Source organism: Nerophis lumbriciformis, linkage group LG18, assembly GCF_033978685.3.
Source record: "Nerophis lumbriciformis linkage group LG18, RoL_Nlum_v2.1, whole genome shotgun sequence".
Classification (NCBI taxonomy): domain Eukaryota; kingdom Metazoa; phylum Chordata; class Actinopteri; order Syngnathiformes; family Syngnathidae; genus Nerophis; species Nerophis lumbriciformis.
Window position 1 is genome coordinate 7,855,377 of NC_084565.2, and position 16,094 is coordinate 7,871,470.

The following is a 16,094-nucleotide window of genomic DNA, read 5'->3' on the forward strand; positions in this document are numbered from 1 at the left end:
GCTTAGAGTTGAGGAAAGAGTACACCAAATCGCAATGTGTCTGATATTCAAAATACTTAGAGAAACTGACCCCAAGTACATGTCAAACTATTTCACCAGAGTAAGTGATGCTCACAGGTACCTCAGACCTCGTCCCCCCCCAAATTCAAGACTCTCATGGGAAAAAATGCATTCTACTATTTTGCCACCACAGAGTGGAATGCACTACCAAATATACCAAATTCGAACTTCCCTACTCAATTTTAAAACTGCCATAAAATCATGCCTCAGCTCACTCAACCTCTACCTGATCTGAACCAAAATTGATCCCCAGCAACTCTTCGAAGCATCAAACAGGTTTATATGTGTGTGGAGGGGTGCGTGGCCTGCGGGCCTGCAGCGGAACCAGGTGCGTAGATGGCCCAGGTGGGACCTTGTTATCTAATCACCCGTCGCCTTTATTAGCAGCAGCCGTGACGAGACGAGTAGTGGGAGTTGGAAGTGCTGCTGAGAGACACAGACGCAGAAAAGACACTTTTCTGAAAAGCAAAAGACTTTGCACCGTTTGAGGAAAACAAAACAGTGTTATACCCAGAATTACGGGCTCTCCTGGCAGTGTGTGATGGTCTGAAGAACCCATTAGAGGGCAACCTCTACAATGTGGTTATAGTGTATATATATTTATATGTGGTTTATATATATTTTATATGTGGTTATAGTGTATATATATTTTCTCATTCTGTTTTGCACACTCTTGGAGTCAACATGTGCATAGTCATGTACATAGTGTATATACCCCCCCATTTTTTTTAATATATTGTCTTTCAAATCACCTGACATGTATACTGTATATATGTACATCATTTATCAATTTCTAAAACGTCATTTTTTATATACATGTTACAGGTTATTTATCTTTTATTATTGAATGTATCAAATGTGATGAATATTTAAAGGCCTACTGAAACCCACTACTACCGACCACGCAGTCTAATAGTTTATATATCAATGATGAAATCTTAACATTGCAACACATGCCAATACGGCCGGGTTAGCTTACTAAAGTGCAATTTTAAGTTTCGCGCAAAATATGATGACGTCAGCGCGTGACGTCGCGGATTGTAGAGGACATTTTGGGACAGCATGGTGGCCAGCTATTAAGTCGTCTGTTTTCATCGCAAAATTCCACAGTATTCTGGACATCTGTGTTGGTGAATCTTTGGCAATTTGTTCAATGAACAAAGGAGACAGCAAAGAAGAAAGCTGTAGGTGGGAAGCGGTGTATTGCGGCAGGTGTTGTGCTGGATAACGCACCCCCGCCGTAGAATGCACCCCTTGACTGGTGTGATGGATAACACAGCCGGTGTTTCATTGTTTACATTCCCGGAAGATGACAGTCAAGCTTTACCATTGGCCTGTGGAGAACTGGGACAACAGAGACTCTTACCAGGAGGACTTTGAGTTGGATACGCAGACGCGGTACCGTGTGTACGCATGCAGCTGCGGCTTCCAAACATTTGATCGCTTGCCCGTACGTGCGTGCTGCTATGTGCATGTCACGTACGTAACTTTGGGGACTTTGGGGAAATATATGTGCTCTATGAACTTTGGGGAGGTGAACGGTACTTTGGGTTGTGGGATTGAGTGTGTTGTGCAGGTGTTTGAGTTGTATTGGCGGGTTGTATGGACGGGAGGGGGGAGGTGTTTGTTATGCGGGATTAATTTGTGGCATATTAAATATAAGACTGATTGTGTTGTGGCTAATAGAGTATATATATGTCTTGTGTTTATTTACTGTTTTAGTCATTCCCAGCTGAATATCAGGTCCCACCCGTCTCTCACCGCATCTTCCCTATCTGAATGGCTCCCACTGCCCTCTAGTCCTTCACTCTCACTTTCCTCATCCACGAATCTTTCATCCTCGCTCAAATTCATGAGGAAATCGTCGCTTTCTCGGTTCGAATCGCTCTCGCTGCTGGTGGCCATGATTGTAAACAATGTGCGGATGTGAGGAGCTCCACAACCTGTGACGTCACGCTACTCGTCTGCTACTTCCGCTACAGGCAAGGCTTTTTTATCAGCAACCAAAAGTTGCCAACTTTATCGTCAATGTTCTCTACTAAATCCTTTCAGGAAAAATATGGCAATATCGCGAAATGATCAAGTATGACACATAGAATGGACCTGCTATCCCCGTTTAAATATGAAAATCGCATTTCAGTAGGCCTTTAATGGACCACAATGGAAACAAGCCTTTTGGCTTTTTGTGCCATCCATTTGCCTTTTTAAAGCATTACATGGATTAAATTATTTAAGATGTCAATAAACTTCTCAATCAATCAGTCAAAAACAGTCGGACATTAATATTTTCTCCACAAAACTGAAAAAGTGGCTTAAGAAGAACCAAAAGTGTGATCACTCGAACTGGGTGTAGTAATGGACAAATGGGGCCAATTATTTTTTATGTATTTTTATTTTGTACTTGTCTTAATCTTTTTGTATGGGTTTCACACTTTTCTCAACTTTTCTTTAAAAGCATAACCAGGGACGAGGGTTGCAAATTAGCCTGTGGCTACAAAGTCTTATGTACTTTGACATCGGTTACCCAATGGGTAGCAATGTTTAACTGTACTGTCCATGTAAAAAAAAAAACAAAAAAACAAAAAAAAAAACAAAAAAAAAAAAAACGAAAATTGAGCCATCAGTTTGAGAATCCCTGATACAAACGATTACTAGTAAACCCACATCCTCACTCCTTTGGAACATAAACGAGTGTGCAATTGTATATTTATTAGTTTATAAAATCACAAGCTGATGTAATTATTGGAGGAAAAAAAAAAAAAAAAAAAAGCCACAAACCTTTGCAAATTTTTGGAAAAATCTGCCTCAAATTCAAGCACTTTAGGCGGCAAAATAACAAAATAAGTCAACAACACCCCTCTGTGAATTATGAATTTTCTGGCTGTCACATGTATGCCAAGGCAGCACACTGACTGCTCGGCCATTTAAGCTAACATGCACTTAATGTATGCTACACCATAGACCTCTTATAAGCAGACGCAGCATGGAGCGCTACTGCCTACTGGCGCTGACGAGACACGGGGCCGCCATCTTGGAGTGGTGATCCGCTCCACTCAGTGCAATTCATTTGGCAGGAGCAATGAGCTGTCAGCACATTTAATTCATCTTACCTCATTGAATACCACTGATTTTCACGCGTTTTTTTTGTCAGACGTGTAGCTATGATAAAGGACACATGTTTTGGTGTGTTTTATTATTCATAGTTTGCTTAACAGTAATAGAATATTCTTATATGCTATAAGTGACCAGACGTCCGAGATCAAAACTGGGAAAATAATCCCAGAGAAGTGGGGAAAAAACGGTCAGCTATTTTTAAATTCAAGAAACAATATGATTAGGTTATATATACATGCGTATATACTACATAAACAGTGTATGAATACATTAGATATCTATATATCTTAGGGACCTATAGACTGTATCTCTGTTGCTGCAGCAGCAGAGAGTTTATTCTGTCTTGACACTTTGTATTGATATTTTGTATTACATTCTTCCCTTAAATGATAATGTTTACAGTGATTGATTTATACGTATTTTTTTATGTATGTCGCTTTGGATAAAAGCGTGTGCCAAATACTTCAACATAAACATATATAAACACCTGAAAGTCTTTATATCAGCTAAAACCACCAATCTGTTTCACTGGATTCAGAATAAAACCAAATTCTGTCTTACCCAACAATGTTAGTATTTGAATATTGTTACTTGAAGACTTATAGCTGGTTACAATTATACTGTTAAGAAAGTATTGTCTTATACTTTGCCTAAAATGAGAATACATCATAATCAGTGGCGGCTGGTGAATTTTGTTTTAGGTGGGGCTGAAAGTTTGTAAACTAAACCGTAGGGGGTCATCCTCCCCCAGAAGATTTCTTTGTGTATTTCACATACAAATGAGGCATTCTGGTGCATCCTGACAAAATAATGAAGAGAAAATAGAACATTTCAAAGGTTTGCAGAGAACTATATACAATATACACACTGAAGGCATGATGCCGCCATAGGTTATAGTAATAGTAATCCCCCGATTCCTATTTTCAACAGTCCGCTCATTTGAGCAGGAAAACGGTGAACGCCAGCCCGGCATCTTTGTTTTCTACCTGTCAACTGCCAGTTTAGGCTGCTCACCACTTCAAGATGGCGGCCGAATTTCTCACGTCACAGGAGCCAATGCTGCGTCTACTTATAAGATGTCTATGCTTTGATTGATTGATTGAGACTTTTATTAGTAGGTTGCACAGTGAAGTACATATTCCGTACAATTGACCACTAAATGGTAACACCCGAATAAGTTTTTCAACTTGTTTAAGTCGGGGTCCACTTAAATTGATTCATGATACAGATATATACTATCATATATACTATCATCATAATACAGTCATCACACAAGATAATCATCAGGGTGTATACATTGAATTATTTACATTATTTACAATTCGGGGTGTGAAGTGGGGGGGGGGGGGGGGGGGTTTAGGTTTGGTTGTTATCATCAGTCATCAACAATTGAGAACAGAGAAATGGATGTAGAAACAGTGTAGGTCTGACTTGGTAGGATATGTACAGCAAGTAGTGGACATAGAGAGAGAGAGAGAGATCAGAAGGCATAAGAAAAATATCTGCATTTGATTGTTTACATTTGATTATTAACAAAAATCCGGGGAGGGTGTTAGTTTAGGGTTGAAGTTGCCTGGAGGTGTACTTTTATTGCGGTTTTGAAGGAGGATAGAGATGCACTTTCTTTTACACCTGTTGGGAGTGCATTCCATATTGATGTAGCATAGAAAGAGAATGAGTTAAGACGTTTGTTGGTTCGGAATCTGGGTTTAACGTGGTTAGTGGAGCTCCCCCTGGTGTTGTGGTTATGGCGGTCATTTACGTTAAGGAAGTAGTTTGACATGTACTTCGGTATCAGGGAGGTGTAGCGGATTTTATAGACGAGGCTCAGTGCAAGTTGTTTTACTCTCTCCTCCACCCTGAGCCAGCTCACTTTGGAGAAGTGGGTAGGAGTGAGGTGTGTTCTGGAGTGGAGGTCTAGAAGTAACCTGACTAGCTTGTTCTGGGATGTTTGGAGTCTAGATTTGAGGGTTTTGGAGGTGCTAGGGTACCAGGAGGTGCAAGCGTAATCGACAAAGGGTTGAATGACAGTTCCCGCTAGAATCTTCATAGTGTTTTTGTTGACCAGAGAGGAGATTCTGTAGAGAAATCTCGTTCGTTGGTTGACCTTTTTGATTACCTTGGTTGCCATTTTATCACAGGAACGATTAGCCTCTAGAATGGAATCTAGGTAGGTGACCTCATCTTTCCTGGTGATAACAATGTCACCCACTTTTATAGTGAAGGCTTTAATAGGTGGGGCTGAACGTTTGTAAACCAAACGCCTGTAGGGGGGTCATCCTCCCCCAGATGATTTCGTTGTCATTTTCACATACAAATGAGGCATTCTGACAAAATAATGAAGAGAAAATAGAACATTTCATATGTTTGCAGAGAACTATATACAATATACACACTGAAGGCATGATGCCGCCATAGGTTATAGTAATAGTAATCCCCCGATTCCTATTTTCAACAGTCCGCTCATTTGAGCAGGAAAACGGTGAACGCCAGCCCGGCATCTTTGTTCTCTACCTGTCAACTGCCAGTTTAGGCTGCTCACCACTTCAAGATGGCGGCCGAATTTCTCGCGTCACAGCAGCCAATGCTGCGTTTACTTATAAGATGTCTATGCTACACTGTATACTGTACATACACTGTTGGTAAAAAAAAAAAAAAAAAAAAAAAAGAGTCAGAAATATTTGTGACAGTCCTCACCCTGTTCCAAATATTAACTTTATAGAGCAAGAACATGAAGTATTTGTGTGGATTAAAGTCCCTAAAGTCTTAGAAAACGTGTGAACATCATCGTGTCATGACAGCCATTAAAGTTCCACAGAAAACTTTTAAATGCTAAAAGTTTGTGGTGTTAGTATTTTTTTTTAGTACAAGTTATATCAAAGAACTTTCTCAAAATGTTTGGTATTTTGCTTGAACTTACCATTTTGTAGTCCAGGTGTTGACTGTGTTGCTGAATGAGAAAGCACTTCCTGGTTGGGAGGGCATGTCCGGTGACGACATCAGACGTTTTTTTTTTTTTTTTTTAATGCGCGCATTTGTGAATATAGATCGTGTTTGAATATTCATTGTATTTCAAAGTTGAGTTCTTTAACTAGTAATATAAATTACAGAATATTATTTAATTTTCTAATAAGAAATCCCATCAGCACTGGCTTCGCTGGTGCCGCTCATCCAGGCTGCTGGCTCTCTCTGCTGGCCAGAAAGTGACACGCAGCCTTGTACAGTATATACTACAGTGTTTTTAAATAAATAAAGCTGTTGCTTATTGTAGTTTTATTTCTTTACTGTGTTTTTATATCAATAAATTCATTTAGCATTTAGTTACGGACATTCAATAACTTTTAGTCATTTCTATTCGTGAGGGATGAACATTAATGTTGTTATTGAAAACAATGAGCTACAATTAAAGATACTGAGCACAAACTGCAGTAAAAACTTCATTTTAAATCAGAATTTTGTTTATTGACTTTTAAAGGCTGAGGTCAAAGGTCACACGTCTTTGATCAAAATTCACATTTTTCAGCTCATCTTTCTCATTTCTTCTACTTCTTCCAGTTTGTCTAATTCTTCCAAGAGTTTAGTTTTTCTAATTTTTTTTCTTGTAGTTTTTTAGGTTCTTATATTTTTTTCTCATTCTTCCAGTCTTTTATTTTTTTCTCATTATTCCAGTCTTTTAATTGTTAGAGTTATTCCTGTCCCTTAGTTCTTCCATCCATCCATCTATCCATCCATCCATCCATCTTTTAGTTTTTATAGTCCTTCAGTCATTTTATTTTTTTTAGTTCTTCTGGTTCTTCCGGTCTTTCTAATTCTTCCTGTCATGTAGTTTAAGTTCTTCCAGTCTTTTAGTTCTTACCAGAGGTGTGGACTCGAGTCACATGACTTGGACTCGAGTCAGACTCGAGTCATGAATTTGATGACTTTAGACTCGACTTGACAAAATGTGAAGAGACTTGCAACTCGACTTAGACTTTAACATCAATGACTTGTGACTTCACTTGGACTTGAGCCTTTTGACTTGACATGACTTGACATGACTTGCCACTTTCCCCAAAATCCAAAGCTTAAAAAGTTATTTGGGATCGCTCCGTATTTTTCATTTTCTTCGTCTATCAGCGTGTTATTCCTGTCAGCTGGTGTGCTGTCAGTACAACAGCCAATCAAATTAGATCTACGTTGTTTTCATCACAACAGCATTCATCCAATCAAATTGCAGGACAACCAATGAACAAGAGTTGTCCAACAACGTGCCAGTGATAAACAATTATGTTAAAGTTGGTTTCGTTCGGGTATAAAAACTATGACTTGGTCAACAAAAAACGAATTGCGGTATGCAAATCACGCAGTTCGAATATTACAGACGGAGACGCAACAACTTCCAACTTCGTTCGACATTTGAAGTTGCACAAAGAAGGGCAAGTTTTGAATGTAAGATAACGTTTATTGGCTAAGTAACGTGACTTTTATTTGCTGTGTAGTTAAATCAGTGAGGCTGCAAACTCACTGCTAACGTTATAACCATAGACATCTTATAAGTAGACGCAGCATCGAGCGCTACTGCCTACTGGCGCAGACGAGGCGCGTGGCCGCCATCTTGGAGTGGTGATCCGCTCCACTCAGTGCAATTAATTTGGCAGGAGCAATGAACTGTCAGCGCATTTAATTCATTTTACCTCACTGAATACGACTGATTTTCACCCCCTTTTTTGTCATACGTGTAGCCATGATAACAGACACATGTTTTGGCGTGTTTTATTATTCATAGTTTGCTTAACAGTAATATAATATTATTATATACTATAAATGACCAGACGTCCGAGATCAAAACTGGGAATATAATCCCAGAGAAGGGGGAAAAAAACGGTAATCTATTTTTAAATTGAAGAAACAATATGATTAGGTTATATATACATATGTGTGTATCCTACATAAACAATGTATGAATACATTAGATATCTATATATCTTAGGGACCTATAGACTGTATCTCTGTTGCTTCAGCAGCAGAGAGTTTATTCTGTCTTGACACTTTGTATTGATATTTTCTATTACATTCTTCCCTTAAATGATAATGTTTGCAGTGATTGTTTTATATGTATTATTTTATGTAAGTCGCTTTGGATAAAAGCGTCTGCCAAATACGTAAACATATATAAACACCTGAAAGTCTTCATATCAGCTAAAACCACCAATCTGTTTCACTGGATTCAGAATAAAACCAAATTCTGTTCAACCCAACAATGTTAGTATTTGAATATTGTTACTTGAAGACTTATTCCTGGTTACAATTATACTGTTAAGAAAGTATTGTCTTATACTTTGCCTAAAATGAGAATGCATCATAATCAGTGGCGGCTGGTGAATTTTGTTTTAGGTGGGGCTGAAAGTTTGTAAACCAAACCCCCAGAAGATTTCTTTGTGATTTTCACATACAAATATTGAAGATCTTTGATCCTTCTCAACTCTGTGGTAATATTATTTTCATAAAATACAACCAATAGTACGTTAATGTTAAATCTCACTTGTGAAAAGTAATCCCCCGATTCCTATTTTCAACAGTCCGCTCATTTGAGCAGGAAAACGGTGAACACCACCATCTTTGTTTTCTACCTGTCATCTGTCAGTTTCGGCTGCTCGCCGGCTCCTCATCACCAGTTCAAGATGGCGGCCAAATTGCTCACGTCACAGCAACCAATGCTGCGTCTACTTATAAGATGTCTATGGTTATAACGTCATTGCAAACACGGCAATCTGTTGCATCCACTGCAGTTTGCTACCTTATTCATACTTTTTGTCAGGTGATTTTTTTTTAAGCAGGGTTTCATGAGGTACCTACACATAACGTTACGTTAGTCAATGTATCACACACAGTAACGTAACGTTAGACGGCAGTCAGCAGCACCGCGTATTTTAGCCACCTACAAAAAGACAAACATAGTCAAATAAAGGTCAGTTAAAATGTATACTATATTAAGAATATGTGTACATATTGCATAGGGTCCTGACATCTAAAAAGTACAACTCTGTTCATTGTTATGTTCATATATTTGTTATGTTTTTCATGTGTACGCACACATAAACACACATACAGTATGAGATGAGATCAATGAGATAAGGTAAGAACAGGATAGAAACTGCTGTGGAACTAGTTACAATGCAATATGCCATGGAAATACAATGTTAACACTTTTGTGCAAATAAGTACAGTTGCACTTGTTTTTTTTTTCAAATGTGTTTATTCTGTAAAGGAATGAGTTACATGTTTAAAATGACTGGTTATATAGTGCTATTTTGAAGTGCAATGTCAGCACTATCTTTTTCCCTGCAATTTCAAATGCACTTGTTTTAATAAATAAATACAGCGTTTTAAAAGCAAACACAATCTGTGTAAATATATTAGTCTGTGGTTAAATGACTTGAAAGGACTCGAAACTCAAAATGCAGGACTTGGGACTTGACTTGAGACTTTCCAGTCTTGACTTTGGACTTGACTCGGACTTGCCCTGTCTTGACTCGGGACTTGACTCGAGACTTGAGGGTAAAGACTTGAGACTTACTTGTGACTTGCAAAGCAATGACTTGGTCCCACCTCTGGTTCTTACAGTTTTCTAGTCCTTCTAGTTCTTCCAGTCTTTCTAATTCTTCAAGTTTTGCAGTTTTTTTTAGTTCTTTTTGTCTTTCTAGTTCTTCTAGTCTTTAAAAATGTTCAACTTCTAACCGTTTTCTAGTTTTTCTAGTTGTTCCAGTCTTTTAGTTTTTCTCATTCTTCCAGTCTTTTAATTGTTATAGTTCTTCCTGTCTCTTAGTTCTTCCATCCATCCATCCATCCATTTTCTACAGCGTGTCCGGTCTTTTAGTTGTTCTAGTTCTTCAGTCTTTTTACTTATTTTTTTAGTTCTTCTGGTTCTTCAGGTCTTTCTAATTCTTCCTGTCATGTAGTTTAAGTTCTTCCAGTCTTTTAGTTCTTACAGTTTTCTAGTCCTTCTGGTTCTTCCGGTCTTTCTAATTCTTCAAGTCTTGTGGTTTTTTTTAGTTCTTTTTGTCTTTCTAGTTCTTCCAGTCTTTAGAATTTTTCAACTTCTAACTGTTTTCTAGTTTTTCTAGTTCTTCCAGTCTTTTAGTTTTTTTTTAGTTCTTCTGGTTCTTCCGGTCTTTCTAATTCTTCCCGTCATGTAGTTTAAGTTCTTCCAGTTCTTACAGTTTTCTAGTCCTTCTGGTTCTTCAGGTCTTTCTAATTCTTCAAGTCTTGCAGTTTTTTAGTTCTTTTTGTCTTTCTAGTTCTTCCAGTCTTTAAAATGTTTCAACTTCTAACTGTTTTCTAGTTTTTCCAGTCTTTTAGTTTTTCTTATTCTTCCAGTCTTTTAATTGTTATAGTTCTTCTTGTCTCTTAGTTCTTCCATCCATCCATCCATCCCTCCATTTTCTACAGCTTGTCCCATCTTTTAGTTTTTCTAGTCCTTTAGTCATTTTTTTTTTTTTTTTTTTAGTTCTTCTGGTTCTTCCCGTCTTTCTAATTCTTCCTGTCATGTAGTTTAAGTTCTTCCAGTCTTTTAGTTCTTACAGTTTTCTAGTCCTTTTGGTTCTTCCGGTCTTTCTCGTTCTTCCTGGCATGTAGTTTAAGTTCTTCCAGTCTTTTAGTTCTTACAGTTTTCTAGTCCTTCTGGTTTTTCCGGTTTTTCCAATTCTTCAAGTTTTGCAGTTATTTTTGTTCTTTTTGTCTTTCTAGTTCTTCCAGTCTTTAAAAATGTCCAACTTCTAACCGTTTTCTAGTTTTTCTAGTTTTTCCAGTCTTTTAGTTTTTCTCATTCTTCCAGTCTTTTAATTGTTATAGTTCTTCCTGTCTCTTAGTTCGTCCATTCATCCACCAATCCATTTTCTACCGCTTGTCCCGTCTTTTAATTTTTCTAGTTCTTCAGTATTTTTATTTTTTTAGTTCTTCTGGTTCTTCCGGTCTTTCTAATTCTTCCTGTCATGTAGTTTAAGTTCTTCCAGTCTTTTAGTTCATACAGTTTTCTAGTCCTTCTGGTTCTTCCGGTCTTTCTAATTCTTCAAGTCTTGTAGTTTTTTTAGTTCTTTTTGTCTTTCTAGTTCTTCCAGTCTTTAAAATGTTTCAACTTCTGACTGTTTTCTAGTTTTTCCAGTCTTTTAGTTTTTCTCATTCTTCCAGTCTTTTAATTGTTATAGTTCTTCCTGTCTCTTAGTTCTTCCATCCATCCATCCATCCATCCATTTTCTACCGCTTGTCCCATCTTTTAGTTTTTCTAGTTCTTCAGTCTTTTTATTTTTGGAGTACTTCTGGTTCTTCCGTTCTTTCTAAGTCATTATGTCATGTAGTTTAAGTTCTTCCAGTCTTTTAGTTCATACAGTTTTCTAGTCCTTCTGGTTCTTCCGGTCTTTCTAATTCTTCAAGTCTTGCAGTTTTTTAGTTCTTTTTGTCTTTCTAGTTCTTCCAGTCTTTAAAATTTTTCAACTTCTAACCGTTTTTTAGTTTTTCCAGTCTTTTAGTTTTTCTCATTCTTCCAGTCTTTTAATTGTTATAGTTCTTCCTGTCTCTTAGTTATTCCATCCATCCATCCATCCATTTTCTACTGCTTGTGCCATCTTTTAGTTATTCTAGTTCTTCAGTTTTTTTTTTAGTTTTTTTTTAGTTCTTCTGGTTCTTCCGGTCTTTCTAATTCTTCCTGTCATATAGTTTAAGTTCTTCCAGTCTTTTAGTTCTTACAGTTTTCTAGTCTTTCTGGTTCTTCCGGTCTTTCTAATTCTTCAAGTCTTGCAGTTTTTGAGTTCTTTTTGTCTTTCTAGTTCTTCCAGTCTTTGAAATTTTACAACTTCTTACCGTTTTCTAGTTTTTCTAGTTTTCAGGTTTTAGTTTTTCTCATTCTTCCAGTCTTTTAATTGTTATAGTTCTTCCTGTCTCTTAGTTCTTCCATCCATCCACCCATCCATCCATTTTCTACCGCTTGTCCGGTCTTTTAGTTATTCTAGTTCTTCAGTCTTTTTATTTTTTTTTTAGTTCTTCTGGTTCTTCAGGTCTTTCTAATTCTTCCTGTCATGTAGTTTAAGTTCTTCCAGTCTTTTAGTTCTTACATTTTTCTAGTCCTTCTAGTTCTTCCGGTCTTTCTAATTCTTCAAGTCTTGTGGGTTTTTTTTTTAGTTCTTTTTGTCTTTCTAGTTCTTCCAGTCTTTAGAATTTTTCAACTTCTAACCGTTTTCTAGTTTTTCTAGTTCTTCCAGTCTTTTAGTTGTTATAGTTCTTCTTGTCTCTTAGTTCTTCCATCCATCCATCCATCCCTCCATTTTCTACAGCTTGTCCCATCTTTTAGTTTTTCTAGTCCTTTAGTCATTTTTTTTTTTTTTTTTTTAGTTCTTCTGGTTCTTCCCGTCTTTCTAATTCTTCCTGTCATGTAGTTTAAGTTCTTCCAGTCTTTTAGTTCTTACAGTTTTCTAGTCCTTTTGGTTCTTCCGGTCTTTCTCGTTCTTCCTGGCATGTAGTTTAAGTTCTTCCAGTCTTTTAGTTCTTACAGTTTTCTAGTCCTTCTGGTTTTTCCGGTTTTTCCAATTCTTCAAGTTTTGCAGTTATTTTTGTTCTTTTTGTCTTTCTAGTTCTTCCAGTCTTTAAAAATGTCCAACTTCTAACCGTTTTCTAGTTTTTCTAGTTTTTCCAGTCTTTTAGTTTTTCTCATTCTTCCAGTCTTTTAATTGTTATAGTTCTTCCTGTCTCTTAGTTCGTCCATTCATCCACCAATCCATTTTCTACCGCTTGTCCCGTCTTTTAATTTTTCTAGTTCTTCAGTATTTTTATTTTTTTAGTTCTTCTGGTTCTTCCGGTCTTTCTAATTCTTCCTGTCATGTAGTTTAAGTTCTTCCAGTCTTTTAGTTCATACAGTTTTCTAGTCCTTCTGGTTCTTCCGGTCTTTCTAATTCTTCAAGTCTTGTAGTTTTTTTAGTTCTTTTTGTCTTTCTAGTTCTTCCAGTCTTTAAAATGTTTCAACTTCTGACTGTTTTCTAGTTTTTCCAGTCTTTTAGTTTTTCTCATTCTTCCAGTCTTTTAATTGTTATAGTTCTTCCTGTCTCTTAGTTCTTCCATCCATCCATCCATCCATCCATTTTCTACCGCTTGTCCCATCTTTTAGTTTTTCTAGTTCTTCAGTCTTTTTATTTTTGGAGTACTTCTGGTTCTTCCGTTCTTTCTAAGTCATTATGTCATGTAGTTTAAGTTCTTCCAGTCTTTTAGTTCATACAGTTTTCTAGTCCTTCTGGTTCTTCCGGTCTTTCTAATTCTTCAAGTCTTGCAGTTTTTTAGTTCTTTTTGTCTTTCTAGTTCTTCCAGTCTTTAAAATTTTTCAACTTCTAACCGTTTTTTAGTTTTTCCAGTCTTTTAGTTTTTCTCATTCTTCCAGTCTTTTAATTGTTATAGTTCTTCCTGTCTCTTAGTTATTCCATCCATCCATCCATCCATTTTCTACTGCTTGTGCCATCTTTTAGTTATTCTAGTTCTTCAGTTTTTTTTTTAGTTTTTTTTTAGTTCTTCTGGTTCTTCCGGTCTTTCTAATTCTTCCTGTCATATAGTTTAAGTTCTTCCAGTCTTTTAGTTCTTACAGTTTTCTAGTCTTTCTGGTTCTTCCGGTCTTTCTAATTCTTCAAGTCTTGCAGTTTTTGAGTTCTTTTTGTCTTTCTAGTTCTTCCAGTCTTTGAAATTTTACAACTTCTTACCGTTTTCTAGTTTTTCTAGTTTTCAGGTTTTAGTTTTTCTCATTCTTCCAGTCTTTTAATTGTTATAGTTCTTCCTGTCTCTTAGTTCTTCCATCCATCCACCCATCCATCCATTTTCTACCGCTTGTCCGGTCTTTTAGTTATTCTAGTTCTTCAGTCTTTTTATTTTTTTTTTAGTTCTTCTGGTTCTTCAGGTCTTTCTAATTCTTCCTGTCATGTAGTTTAAGTTCTTCCAGTCTTTTAGTTCTTACATTTTTCTAGTCCTTCTAGTTCTTCCGGTCTTTCTAATTCTTCAAGTCTTGTGGGTTTTTTTTTTAGTTCTTTTTGTCTTTCTAGTTCTTCCAGTCTTTAGAATTTTTCAACTTCTAACCGTTTTCTAGTTTTTCTAGTTCTTCCAGTCTTTTAGTTTTTCTAATTCTTACTGGCATGTAGTTTAAGTTCTTCCAGTCTTTTAGTTCTTACAGTTTTCTAGTCCTTCTGGTTCTTTCGGTCTTTCTAATTCTTCAAGTCTTGTAGTATTTGAGTTCTTTTTGTCTTTCTAGTTCTTCAAGTCTTTAAAATGTTTCAACTTCTAACCGTTTTCTAGTTTTTCCAGTCTTTTAGTTTTTCTCATTCTTCCAGTCTTTTAATTGTTATAGTTCTTCCTGTCTCTTAGTTCTTCCATCCATCCATCCATTTTCTACCGCTTGTCCGGTCTTTTAGTTGTTCTAGTTCTTCAGTCTTTTTATTTTTTTTAGTTCTTCTGGTTCTTCAGGTCTTTCTAATTCTTCCTGTCATGTAGTTTAAGTTCTTCCAGTCTTTTAGTTCTTACAGTTTTCTAGACCTTCTGGTTCTTCCGGTCTTTCTAATTCTTCAAGTCTTGCAGTTTTTGAGTTCTTTTTGTCTTTCTAGTTCTTCCAGTCTTTAAAATTGTACAACTTCTAACCGTTTTCTAGTTTTTCTAGTTTTTCCAGTCTTTTAGTTTTTCTCATTCTTCCAGTCTTTTAATTGTTATAGTTCTTCCTGTCTCTTAGTTCTTCCATCCATCCATCCATCCATTTTCTACCGCTTGTCCGGTCTTTTAGTTGTTCTAGTTCTTCAGTCTTTTTATTTTTTTTTAGTTCTTCTGGTTCTTCAGGTCTTTCTAATTCTTCGTGTCATGTAGTTTAAGTTCTTCCAGTCTTTTAGTTTTTCTAATTCTTACTGGCATGTTGTTTAAGTTCTTCCAGTCTTTTAGTTCTTACGGTTTTCTACAAAACCCAAAACCAGTAAAGTTGTCACGTTGTGTAAATGGTAAATAAAAACAGAATACAATGATTTGCTAATCCTTTTCAACTTATATTCAATTGAATAGACTGCAAAGACAAAATATTTCATGTTCAAACAATTTTTTTTTTCAAATAATCATTAAAGTACAATTTAATGGCAGCAACACATTGCAAAAAAGTTGTCACAGGGGCATTTTTACCACTGTGTTACATGGCCTTTCCTTTTAACAACACTCAGTAAACGTTTGGGAACTGAGGAGACACATTTTTTAAGCTTCTAAGGTGGAATTCTTTCCCGTTCTTGTTTTATGTAGAGCTTCAGTCGTTCAACAGTCCGGGGTCTCCGCTGTCGTATTTTAGGCTTCATAATGCGCCACACATTTTCAATGGGAGACAGGTCTGGACTACAGGCAGGCCAGTCTAGTACCCGCTTTCTTTTACTATGAAGCCACACAGTTGTAACACGTGCAGAATGGGGCTTGGCATTGTCTTGCTGAAATAATCAGGGGCGTCCACGAAAAAGACGTTGCTTGGATGGCAACATATGTTTCTCCAAAACCTGTATGTACCTTTCAGCATTAATGGTGCCTTCACAGATGTGTAAGTTACCCATGTCTTGGCCACTAATACACCCCCATACCATCACAGATGCTGGCTTTTACACTTTACACCTATAACAGTCTGGATGATTCTTTTCCTCTTTGTTCCGGAGGACACGACGTCCACAGTTTCCAAAAACAATTTGAAATGTGGACTCATCAGACCACAGAACACTTTTCCAATTTGCATCAGTCCATTTTAGATGAGCTCGGGCCCAGCGAAGCCGGCGGCGTTTCTGGGTGTTGTTGATAAATGCCTTTCGCCTTGCATAGGAGAGTTTTAACTTGCACTTACAGATGTAGCGACCAACTGTAGTTACTGTCAGTCGTTTTCTGAAGTGTTCCTGAGCCCATGTGGTGAT

At 36.9% G+C, this 16,094-nt stretch overlaps 1 protein-coding gene across 2 annotated transcripts in view; it reads right to left on the minus strand.

Annotated features, from left to right (window-relative positions):
* gabrg3 (gamma-aminobutyric acid type A receptor subunit gamma3) overlaps window positions 1-6,147 on the minus strand; it is a 143,799-nt gene extending 137,652 nt beyond the window's left edge. Inside the window, exon 1 of one of the 2 annotated variants that reach the window (XM_061977569.1) lies at window positions 6,095-6,147. The gene's annotated coding sequence lies outside the window, so the exon portion shown is untranslated. The remainder of the gene's footprint in view (window positions 1-6,094) is intronic. The other variant, XM_061977572.1, reaches the window with a different exon arrangement.
* Window positions 6,148-16,094: the final 9,947 nt, after the last annotated feature.